We start from the raw sequence: 12,451 nt of genomic DNA, 5'->3' as shown, positions 1-12,451 counted from the left end.
CACGATAATAATCCAATCCCGCTCCCCGCGAGTCTCCCATCGATACGCTTCTCGGCCGCCGCCACAGCGCCACCCCCAGCTCCCACTACGCCGCTCCCTCCACCGGCGCGACATCTCCTCCATCCGCTGGTCGTCGCGCCGTACCCCGCACGCTGCCGCCCACGCCTCCTCACTCCTTCGTCGGCCCTTCTGCACCGATTGTGCCGGACAATGTCGTCGCCGCTTCGTCGAGGGACCACGCCCCGATTTGTCGGCGAGCAATATTGGATGATTAGCGGCGGCTACCAACACCATGGCGCAGTCAGGGCAGCTCTCGGGCAACAGTGGATCGGGCTCGGTTAGAAACTTTTAATTTACTTGGATGTGCTTCATGCTCGGGCAGTATAATAGTCTAAACTGCATTGTGTAACAAGTTCCACCTGCGTGCACAGGTAAGTGGTTCCGGTATCTTTCCATACTGCTTCTGATTTGCTGGTCATATTTGCTGTCAGTTTGATTGCTGCTATCTACTGTATGTGCTCATTGTTTGGTGCATGGAGTCATCGAAGAGATATTTGCTCTCTGTATGCCAATAAATTTCAAAGCAGATGATAAAATGTGATTTGCTTCTCGATTTGTACTGTATCTGAGATCTCATTTATGACTAGAATATTACTTCATGGTAATTTTAAAGTTAGATGTACCATAGTAAGCCAATCAAAATCTGCACCATATGTAATCTGATGCTTTCTTACTAGCTCATCCTTAATGAATAGGCAGTTTCCAATAGGATTATCTTTGTTGTACAAACTCACTTGTATTTTCCATGTTATTTGCAGGGTATCTTCAAGGTTCATGCTCTGAATATAAATAAGATTGACCAAGACAGCGAATTGATTGTAAAGAACGCGGAGAAATTGGCTTCTGTTGCTTATCTTAAAGTAAGCAGTATTAGTCAGGCCCTGATGTGTGACAATATTGAAAGGTTTTGGTCCTTCTTTGGGAGCCTTGGCCTTCTGTTTATGTTTGTGTTTGCTATTGGTGATATGAATTTAAGCAAATACCCCATAGCATTTTCACTGAGTTTGGATAAAAGTGTATATAAGTATTATTTATACTTTTTTTGTCATCATAATATCATCTTTTTATGCACTTTATTATTTGTATTTATCATAATATGTATTTTCCATATGCTTAATTAATGAGAGCATTTTTATTGGTTCCTGGTGTGAATCAACAAATTTGGATAAAAATGTCTATTTATTTATAAACATATTTAAGTTTGTTTCTGCATATTAATATTAGCTTGAAATTTGAATAAGAAATATAGTTTCTTATCACGTACTTTTAACTTTTATGCATTTGTACGTATACCGACTACTAATGGTACTCTTGATCATGTCAAATACGAATACTAATGGTGCACGCCTTATTCACTGAAAATGAAGTGAGTACAGCTTATGTAGGTTGGTCAGAAGTGAGGACTTCTCATATAGTTGAGGAAAGTGATGTGCAATCAGTGGAAAAGATTAGGATGGGTATTCCAGCGATTCTGTGCATTAGTCTCTATAGATTTTGGTGGCCTATAAAGCAGTGGTATCAGTTACTAAAAAAAATCTTGATTTACTATTTTACAGTATTATGTTCCACTATAATGCTGCTGATGATAGATTAGTAGTACTAGTACAACATATTCTTATAAGATATATCCCACCACTCGTTTGACTTCCAATATTTAAAACCTCCAATTAAATCATACTACTTCCCATTATAGCTTTGTCTCTGTTTAGAGTTCAGTAGCAGTGTATTCTCAATTAGAATATGTATGGCCCTGTAGCAACATCACGAGCACTTACCTAGGAAAACTAGAGTATTTATTGAGGCCAAACACATCAAAGTTTTTAAACTATAGTTTCTACTAACAAATACTACAGTATTCTTCAGAAACTTCAAATACGGTGCTGCCAAACACACTTTAAATATGTGCATGTGAATGCAACGACAAAATAAATCATAAAATTTCTTGCCTGGACATCTATACCAATATAAAAAGACTCAAAGGGGCAGATCCAATTAATCTCGGCCACCAAATCATGTCAATCCAACGACCTAGACTGCTTGAATGTCGAGCGCTCAACACGTTTAGCATGTAGTTAATTTCATACCAAAAATAGTATTAATCACATAATAACACACAAATAATATCTTACTTAATATCCGCATGCACTTAATATACTTCCAAATTAACGTGCATTGCACATACACATTTACTAGTACTATGAAAATACTTTGTTATAGAAATTACAAGCTTTTTTTGGTCATTAGAGGTGAGATCTACTACTGTTGGTCATGGATTTGGGTGGGGCTGCGGCAACAGTTGAGAGAGAAGCTGTTGGTCACTAGGCGTCAAGCCCTCAACAACGAGTAGTAAAGCTGATCGGTTAAAAATGGCTTTTATCTTTGAAACCGGTTTTCTGATTAAATCTTTACTACATGCTGTACTGGTTGTCATCGCAAACTACTAAATGCATGTTAAAAATTCCCCCCCTTGGAGAGGCCCACCCTAAAGTAATATCCTAGCTAGGTAACCTGCTCCTTGCCAGAATGGCCCCTTGTAGTTACCGCGTATTGCCGGTTTTAAGGACAAAAATATGAATGTGGCGTTCATTGTGAGAAAATGCCTATGGTCATATAGCACTGACCAACTGCCACCGTGTCCAGAAAATTCACTCTCATCAAAGTTTTTTTAAGCTGGCAATTATAATTATGGGATAATCCTGAATTAATTTAGGCCACCGGATTATTTATTATTTAGAGAAAAGTAATCAGATTGTTTAGGACAATTACAATTTCATCAGATTATTTGGAGAAAGAGATAGCACCATTTTTAGGAAACAATTGCCATATTCTTTTTACACAACTACCATATTATTAGAAAAATAATCAGCTAACAGATTATTAGAACGGAGTTACCAGATTTAGATTATTAGAAAGGAGTTACCAGATTTTGTAGGGAACTAACAACTTTTATTGATCTTGCAGATTATTTAAAAATGAGGCGCGTCCCTCGTTAGAATTCCTGTTTATTTTAAGTTACATTTTTTTTGCTAAATCTTGTCGTGCCTTCTTTTTGCAGCACTATATGGATTAGAAGCTCTCGACCATTCCTGATCGAGATTAGCCTTTGGATGATCCAAAACACCATCCAGGATGATGGGCGAGTACATCCCTGTTGCTTCAATCTTGCAGTTCGTAAGCCTGCTTGCGCCGAAGTAGAGAGGAATGCAAGCACTGGCTTTCTTGGAAGCAGGCACTTTTCCATGCTCAAGCATGAGCCCTAAGGCAGTCTTGGATGTAACAAGAAAACCGCACCACGACGCTGGTTGGCCATGTCATAGGCCTTTTCCGTAATCCGACGCGTTCAACTCTACAATTGTAAGCGATTCTCATTCTTAAAATTAGTTTGTTTATTATGTTAGCCATGAACATGTGTCTACCCATATCTATTGACAAGAGCAGGACTATGCTGATTCATACGTCCATCAACCCATAACAAACCGAGGAAGCCCTATTGCTGAAGCAAAATTTTAGCAATGTGTTGCAAGCGAGGAACCCTGGTTGGAGTGCCCAATTCATGGATTGGCCAGAAGACAACATTTTAATTACAGACCCATGGTAATGTTTTAAATTGTTCGTGTACATTAGATGCACATCGATATAGCTTTTAACATGTGGAGTTTTTTTGTCACAACATAGACCCTGGATTCAAATTCCTACAGAAAATGGACCATCAGTATGGTACTCTCAGGCATGACATGTTTAGAACTGACGTAAGTATATCTATAGTGAGTTTTGGTGTGCCATATATTTGCTAAATATATGTACTGAGTTCGGCAGAGTCATCTCATATTACTGGTATGAGAGCATTGCACATGCTCCATCGAATAACTATTTATTAGTAATTTCGAACTACAATCGCCTAATGTAAGGACTCTTTTTTTTGTACCTCTAGAAATATTTTAGTTGTGATCTGAAAATTTGTATCCTTTATCAAGCACAAGATCAATGGGTACAACTTTTAGAAGTACATTTGTTTAGTGTTACCTAAGAGATGTTTTTGGTTCATAAGATATTGCTTTTTCTTGACTATTTAACTTAGTTTCTGAATGGGCACTTTTCTCTTCAAATAAAACATATCATTTTACTTATTTGATTAATGTTTATTTAGTTGTATAAACAAAGCACTCGTGTTGTTGATTGTTATAGGTGACATACTAATTGGAACCTTAGTCATAGTCATGGTTGGAACTTCTTTTCTTAGGATTTTCTTTGATTGACATATTATTTGTCGGGGTTGATTATTGATTATATCTGTGTAATGTGTAACTTATCATGTTCCTAACAACACCCTCCGTCCCAAAATTCTTCTCTTAGATTTGTCTAGATACGGATGTATCTAACACTAAAACGTAACTAGATACATCCGTATTTAGACAAATCTAAGACAAGAATTTTGGGACAGAGGGAGTATTATTCAATGCAAACAGTTGTTCAAGAGGAACCTGTCTGGAACTTTGGCACCATCTGCAGTCCTTTCTCCCAGTTGAAAACACTGTAAGTATTATTACACTAATGTGTGAAGTTACTGTTTTCCTTTAGTTCTTGTGCAATACTTAAATATTAAGACTTGCTACACTTCACACTTATTAATGGACAAATTCATAAAGGACAGAGCCACTTCATAGAAGCTCCCACACAAGGTGGGGTCTGGGGAGGGGTTATAGGAACCTAGTCTTAGCCCTGCAAAGTGCAATGCAGAGAGGCTGGTTCGAACCTAGGACCTCTTGGCACAAGTGGGAAGGACTTCACCACTGCGTCAGACCTGCCCTCATCAATGGACAAATTCATAGTGTTGTAAAAGCAATTTGATTGAAAGGCTTAAATTCTCATACACTATGGAAAGATTAATAAAGATAGTAACGAGTTAGTTTGTAAAAACTTGATCCTGTCACGGTGCTAATTGCTTGTCTCTTGCTTATAGTAGTTGCTATGCTTAACAATTCTTATTTTCATTAAAGGGATTTTATGTGGAACATATTAACATGCAACATCCCTTAAGAGAAAGGAAGCATCACTACACTCAAATCTGTGTAAGTGCTTTTCGTTGACTTACGCCTTCGATATGCACAGAAATCAATGGAACCTTCCAACATAAAGAATAAAGAATTTGGATGTTCCTAATCTAATAATTATTACACCTTTAGAGAAGAGAAATATCCAGAGATGTTCATACCTAGAGGAACTCTCTTTACTTCTTGATGTTCCTTGAATACTTCAGGTGCTCCTCGCCATTTTTACCTCCAGAACTAACCATGCTAGATAGTATGTTATCTGTGATGGACGAGGGGGGAGGAGGTCGAGGGAAGAAGGGATGATAGAGGAGGTTCACATATATAGGAGGGGTAGTTAGATCTTATGTTCTCGTATGGAGCAGTTCTCTTTCCTTTTCCCTCAATGTACATTTCTGTAGTGAAAGATATGAACATGATCAGTAGTATTTTACCCAACATGAAAATAGAAGCGAAAGATATGAACATGATCAGGGGCGGAGCCCAATGGGCCTCTTAGGGGAGGTTTCCAATGGGCGTACCATGATGCACATGCATCAGTGTCAAAAATCCTTTTTAGTGGTGTGTATTATCTCTCTGAACCTTGTTCATCACCCAGGGCCATGCTTTGTGCATCAGGGTGGCATAGAACAGCCCACTCTCGGCATATTTTCTTCTTTGATGTTTTGGTGTGTGACTGTGTAGGAACTAGTAGAGACCCCGCGCATTGCGGCGGGAATATGTAGAAACAACTATAATGCGCACCAAAAATCTTAAGGGAAAGTAAAAATATTTAGGTTAGGGATCACAACATTATTAGGATCTCAAATGCATGTCATGTTAACCGATTTTGTATGCTTCGGGAGTACAGAACATAATACTTTTCAATTTTAGCGAGTAGAAACTACCAACTACCTAAGCACCAGTAATAATAGCATGCATGGAACACACAGATCAGATGCTACAGTTCTTTCATAGCAGTTGTGTTCATCTCACTAACTAATGGGATGTAAGGTATTATCATAGTGATGCTTCAGAGGGTGTAGCATTGCAAGATTGTTCTGTAATATGAGAAACTTCTGTGAAAAATATATTATTGGTCATCATAAGAACTAAAGTGGTGATTTGAGAGCTATCAAGAGGCAAAAGTATTTATATTAATTCACTCGCAATTTTACTGAAAGGCGTATAAAAGTGCTCCAACAGATTTTGGCGTCGAACTAATTGTGTTACTGGTTAATTTTCTGATTAAGCTGCAAAATGAAAATTACAGTTTTGAAGAAAAATACCAAACATATATAATCTTGATTATAAACCTGTAGAAACATCTGGCAAATAACATAGCATGGCAAAAGAAAAATTCAGTCAAGTGTGAGTGTATTACAATGAAGCATACAAAATCGGTTAATGTATAGTTACCTCATCGCAAATAAAGTTACAATTGCCAATCTGCTAGTTGCAAGTCAATTAGGAAGATACAAAGATAATCCACTGTGAAAGTCCAAGGAACTATTTAAAGAACCGAAACTGAATTATGGCATGCACCCAGAATAAGGAATCGCTATATTTTTCATTGCATAAAAATACATGCATGAGCAGATGAGCAGAAAGGAAAGAAAACCTGACCTGTTTAAATGAAGCATAAAATCAGTTCCCAGGTTAATAATATTGCATTAGCATTCCCGTAAGGTGCAGAACAAAGTATCCAAGAAGAAGAAAAGATCAACTTACAGTCTTGATCTAGCAAAACACCAAAATTGGCTCGTTCAATCTGGGTAAGTATAAAACACATGGGTAGATGTCAGGTAGATATTAGATGGCATCGAGTAATATTATTGCATCAGAGTGTACTCTTACCTGAGTAGATCCGTGCATCTGCCTGTGAGGGAAAGAAGCTCCTGTACGGAGTGAGGCAAGCAGAGTTGGCCTCTATGGAATCGCCAGAGGTAGCCAGAGGGAACGACACCGTTTGATCTTGGTGGAACTATGGAAGAGGAAGAGCGCGTGGTTGTGGAAGTGGGCGGAGGGCCCTCAGGAATAAATGTACGGGGAAGGGAGAAGGCACTGGGATAGGTGAAGAGGCATAGGGCAATCAAGAGAAATTCTTCCGTGGAGAAGAGGGGCTGGTCAGGGAGAGATAATTGTCGATAGATTGGCTGCTGTTTGGAATTGAAACGCTGATGTGGCATCCTACTGACATGGACAATGCGCATGTTGAGATAATTGGTAGTAGTGGGGATCAACTTCTTAATAATGTAAGATATGGCCCATGATATGGACATGGGAATGGCTGAACATGGATTAGTTAATACCGATTAGATAGGAACACTATCGATTTTTCCTTACCCTAAACACCAGAGAAGATGGATCCCATCAATTTGTGCTCTGCTCTACCAAAAGTCCTCAAGCCAACATAATCTATTTTGTTGTGGTTCGCTTCATAATTGAATACTTCTCCATCACAATTGCTTTAATATTTCTACTTAAAAAAACAATTGATTTAAATTTGTACAAGCACATATGGAGTTTTGAACAAGTTGAAATACGAATTAACTATATGGCTATTTTTACATTTTTCCAAACATCTAACAAACTCATAGGCTACATATGATGACTAAGTTAATATGGATGTTGTAATTATCTAGTTGATGTAGCATGTGTTCATGTGTCAATGTAGGCACATCACAGAAAAAAAATAGAACATTACCATTATGTACTCTCATTGTAGTGGTAAGAAAAAAACTTTTTCATTAATGGACCTTGCCAAATGCGCAATTTTGGTTTGACATAACAAAATTTGGGATTTCAAACACAAGTAAAATCCAATTTTTTAATAGTTTCTAAACTTACTACTCCTAAATCCTAATTAAAATATGTTTTCTTTTAAATTTGGTGGCAGCCAAGAGTTGATAATTAATGGAATTTGTTGTGCCCAAAGGTAAAACCAGAGAGTATTAGAAACATCATCGACATGAAAGCAAACTTTGGATCATGTGCGAACATGGAGAGAGGAAGATCGATGAGACCTTGAAGAATCATGTGGTTGACATTTCAACTTCGGATAGAAGGTATGTGCTCAAAAACCATCATCTGTTGGGTTAATGCTCCCTCGTTAGTTTGGCTAGCATGGTTCAAGTTTGATTAGAAGTTAAAGTACATGCTCTTTTACATTCAATCTTCCGTAGCTGGTATCTGTGATGATTTCCGACAATAACAATGCATGTATAAATGGAGTTATACGATATGAGGAGGTATCAGATGCAAGCCACGATCCACCTGAAAACCTCACAGACTGGGTCCAGTCTACTCCCTCCATCCTTAAAAGAGTGTACTTCCAACTTTGTTGGAAAGTCAAACTTTTTTATGTTTGACCATATTTATACAATAATAGACCAACATTTATGCCATCAAATTAGTAGCATTAGATTCATAATAAAATATATTTTCGTCGTATACCTATTTGGTTTCACAAACATTGATATATTTTTACACAAACTCGGTCAAACTTTGAGATAGTTTGACCCTCCAACAAAGTTGGAAGTACACTCTTTCAAGGACGGAGGGAGTACACCGACAAGCCGCCGGTCTATGTGAACCACGTGAAACATGCACGGTCCTCCAACAAGCCTCCGGTTCACCTGGACCAGTGAAGCGGTTCGGTCTACGCCAACAAGTTGTGGTTCAGTGGGGTTTCAGTCATGGTACTCGGGTTGCGCATCTAGGACGTTTGTATGCAAAATATTTTTAAAAGTACACCACTACAAGTTTTTATGCATAGGCACTATATATCATAGTTTTCATCAGGCCAGCTAGATGCCTTTTCCCTTCTATTCTACTACCATGCTATTGAGTCCTCTCTATTTTGTGTCTGTTGCATGGCCCCATACCGTGGCGACCCCTGGTACCTTTTTTTTTGAAATAAACGAAATTTTATTCATTAGCAATAACCAATACATCGTTTGTGAGAAATGTTACAATTTCACTAATAGGCTCCTCAAACCAAACCGAAGTCGAAAAAAATCTAGCTAATCTAACAAGTTCATGTGCTACTTTATTTGCCTCTCTATTACAATGTTTGAATTTAGTCATGATAAAATCACAAGCATAGTGATAGCAGTCATCGAAGATTGCCGCCACCGCTCCCGCTGACTGTCCTCCGTCTTGCATTGTCTCAACCACCTCCAGATTGTCAGAGTTGATAATTAGGCGATTACATCCCGCCCTTTGCGCTAAATTTAGGCCAAATTTGAGAGCTAAGGCCTCCGCCATGAGAACGTCCGCACAGTAGTCTATCCTTCCATTCCCTCCTGCAATAAACCTACCTTTGTCGTCTCTCAATACTGCCCCCATCGTACCCTCCAGCAAGTCATGGTCAAAAGAGGCGTCAACATTGAGTTTCACAAAGCCCCTAGGAGGACATTGCCAACCCCCTTTTTTATGGACGCATTTGAAGATGATGCATGTACAAAATTATATGTAAGAGCTATGATCCCCATTGAGATCTGAGTCGCATTTTGAGTGAATTTCTTATGCACTAATTTCCTTCTTTCCCACCATAGATACCAAGCAGAGATAGCTACCATTTCTCGAACATTTTCGTACCCCATAATGCGCAGATCTTGATCTGGAAGGAGTAATAAGTATTCCAGTATTGCCTCCCCAGCACGATCAATCTCACAAGCTCTCTCAATAATCATATCCAACCCTAGCCTTTTCCAAACCTCCTTCGCTTTTCTACATAGGAAAAGCAAGTGCTTTGTATCTTCTACACCCTGGGAGCATGTAGGACACAAGGGTGAGACTTTCATGTGTGTATTAGTGAGTGTTGCCCGACATGGAAGAGTACCATGTAGTGTCCGCCATAAAAATATTTTGACTTTAGCCGGACAAGATAACTTCCATATCTGACACTATATAGGGTTATGTGTGCTCCGTCCCATCCCGTTGGAATATTTTAGTTTGCTCCCATACTGATAGTTCCACTCCACAGAGTAAGCAGACCGTACCGAAAACAGACCATTTTTCGTATAACTCCAGGCAATAAAATCGGTCATATTATGTTGCGAAATTGGGATTGAAAGAATCCGTTGTGCGTCAATGGTCCACATAGTTTGTCTAATCAGGTCCTCATCCCAATCATTGGAGACCGGGTCAATCAAATCTACAACTTTTGATAATAAATGCCCCCTCCTAGGGGTCACAATCTTCCTAGTGGCACAATTTGGGATCCAGGCATCTTCCCAAATATTGATGTTATGTCCATCTCCCACTCGCCAAATATAACCTCGCTTGAGAGTAGTGATGCTTGCCATAATGCTTTGCCAGGTGAAGGAAGCACCATGCTTTGGCTTGGAGTTCAGCAAATCACCATTAGGATAGTACTTTGCCCTTAGAATAGCAGCACACAAGGAGTCAGGATTATCAAGGAGACGCCATGCCTGTTTTGCAAGCAGAGCCAGGTTGAAACAGTGGATATCACGGAATCCCATTCCTCCTTGGTTTTTGGTACACACATTTTCCACCAGGCCATCCAGTGCATTCTCTTCTGGTTCTCCTCGTCTCCCCACCAGAAATGCGCCATCGCGTCAATGATTCCTTTACAAATTTTTTAGGAATTTTAAAGACCAACAATGCATAGGTAGGTATGGCTTGGATCACCGCCTTTAATAGGATCTCCTTCCCCCCGGCAGATAGTAATTTTTCCTTCCAACCACTAATTTTCTTAACAATACGTTCAATCAGAAAACTAAAGCAGTCTGTTTTATCAACACCCACATTTGCTGGTAAGCCCAAATATTTATCAGTGAGAGCCTCCGTCATTATATTTAGCGTTGTACACAATTGTTCTCTGATCTCTACTTTTGTATTAGGGCTGAAGAAAATACTAGATTTTTCAACGCTTACCAGTTGTCCTGACGCTGCACAATATAAATCTAGTACTGATTTCAGGTTTTCCGCATTATGTTGGTTGGCTTTCATTAAGATCAATGAGTCATCCGCAAAGAGAAGATTTGTGACCGGTGGGGCGTCTCTACAGACTTTTACTCCTGATATGTTTCCATTCTTCTCAGCATGCACAAGCAAGGCATTCAATTCTTATGTGCACAGCAAAAAAAGGTATGGTGATAGCGGGTCCCCCTGTCTCAACCCTCTCGTAGTCTTAAATCTCTCACTTTCCTCTTCATTGATCCTTACTTTGTATTCTACGGTTGAGACGCATTGCATAATCAAGTTAACCCACTCACGACGAAAGCCCAGTTTCAACATAATCTCCTTCAAAAAAGTCCACTCAACTCTATCGTAGGCTTTATGCATATCAAGTTTTATAGCACACAAGCCCTCTCTACCCTCTCTTTTGTTCTTTATTGTGTGAAAACATTCATAGGCCACTAAAATATTATCCGTTATCAATCTACCCGGTACAAATGCACTCTGTGTTGGGCTAATAATTTCTGGTAAAAAAACCTTCAATCGAGAAGCCACCATTTTTGCAATTATTTTATATAGCACATTACATAAGCCGATCAGCCTAAATTGAGTTACCTTCTCTGGTGTATTAATTTTAGGAATCATCACGATCGCCGTATCATTCCAACCCTCCGGTATAGTGCATGTGTTGATTGCTGTCAGAACATCCTCCCAGCATGGGCCAAAACCTTTTATAGAAGATAGCATGGAGTCCATCTGGCCCTGGAGCTTTCAAGTCCCCAATATCAAATAAAGCCTTGCGAACATCTTCCGCGGTATAAGGGGCAAGTAGAACATCATTCATTTCGTTTGACACTCTCCTTTGAACAAGTGATAAAACATCTTGATTCGGGTGTTGAACTTCCGATGTAAAAAGCTTTGTAAAATATCCAGTAATGTGATTCGTCAATTCCTTATCTGTTAACCAGTTTCCAGACTCGTCTAATAGTTTCTTTATATTATTTCTTTTTTTCTTGGCTGTGGCAGCATTATGAAAGAACGACGTATTACGATCCCCATGCATCAACCAATTTGCTCGTCCTCTCTGTAACCAAAATATTTTCAATTACCATTATAATTTTCTTCTGACGGCATCGAGATTCCGTATTCAATGGGCCATGCCTTAGTTTCTCCAACTCTTTTTTAAATTTTCTAATTCTCACCTTTGGTCCCTTTAGCGTTTCCCGGTCCCAAGTATGTAGATCGGCATGCACTGCTCTCGTACGGTCAGCAAGTGAGGGTCCAATACCTGCTAGCTTTGCTTTCTCCCAAGATGCCTTAACGATTTCAGTGACCGTCTCTTCCTTCAACCATCTCGCCTCAAATTGTTTAACACGCCCCTCTTGGCGTTTAAAGATTTTTTTCATCCCAATACTCCATATCCAGTACGATTGGCG

The 12,451-nt window shown here is 39.2% G+C and overlaps 2 long non-coding RNA genes across 6 annotated transcripts; one reads left to right on the top strand and one right to left on the bottom strand.

The window, feature by feature from the left end:
- Positions 1-11,964, top strand: LOC109776468 (uncharacterized). 5 transcript variants are annotated; one of them, XR_006671808.2, is made up of 9 exons: positions 1-431; positions 819-920; positions 3,116-3,414; positions 3,499-3,654; positions 3,736-3,809; positions 4,502-4,593; positions 8,026-8,155; positions 11,037-11,204; positions 11,654-11,964. It is a non-coding gene; the product is annotated as an uncharacterized lncRNA (long non-coding RNA). The 5 variants fall into 5 exon arrangements; XR_006671807.2 differs by having other exon boundaries at positions 3,736-4,593; XR_006671809.2 differs by having other exon boundaries at positions 3,736-4,593; positions 11,025-11,204.
- Positions 5,775-7,918, bottom strand: LOC141020935 (uncharacterized). Its single transcript, XR_012180929.1, has 3 exons — positions 6,945-7,918; positions 6,819-6,858; positions 5,775-6,713 (listed from the first exon to the last, which is right to left on the bottom strand). It is a non-coding gene; the product is annotated as an uncharacterized lncRNA (long non-coding RNA).
- Positions 11,965-12,451: the final 487 nt, after the last annotated feature.

This window comes from Aegilops tauschii, chromosome 3 (genome assembly GCF_002575655.3).
Source record: "Aegilops tauschii subsp. strangulata cultivar AL8/78 chromosome 3, Aet v6.0, whole genome shotgun sequence".
Taxonomy (NCBI): domain Eukaryota; kingdom Viridiplantae; phylum Streptophyta; class Magnoliopsida; order Poales; family Poaceae; genus Aegilops; species Aegilops tauschii.
Note: the sequence above shows the minus strand (reverse complement) of the source record. Positions and strands in the feature narration are given on the sequence as shown.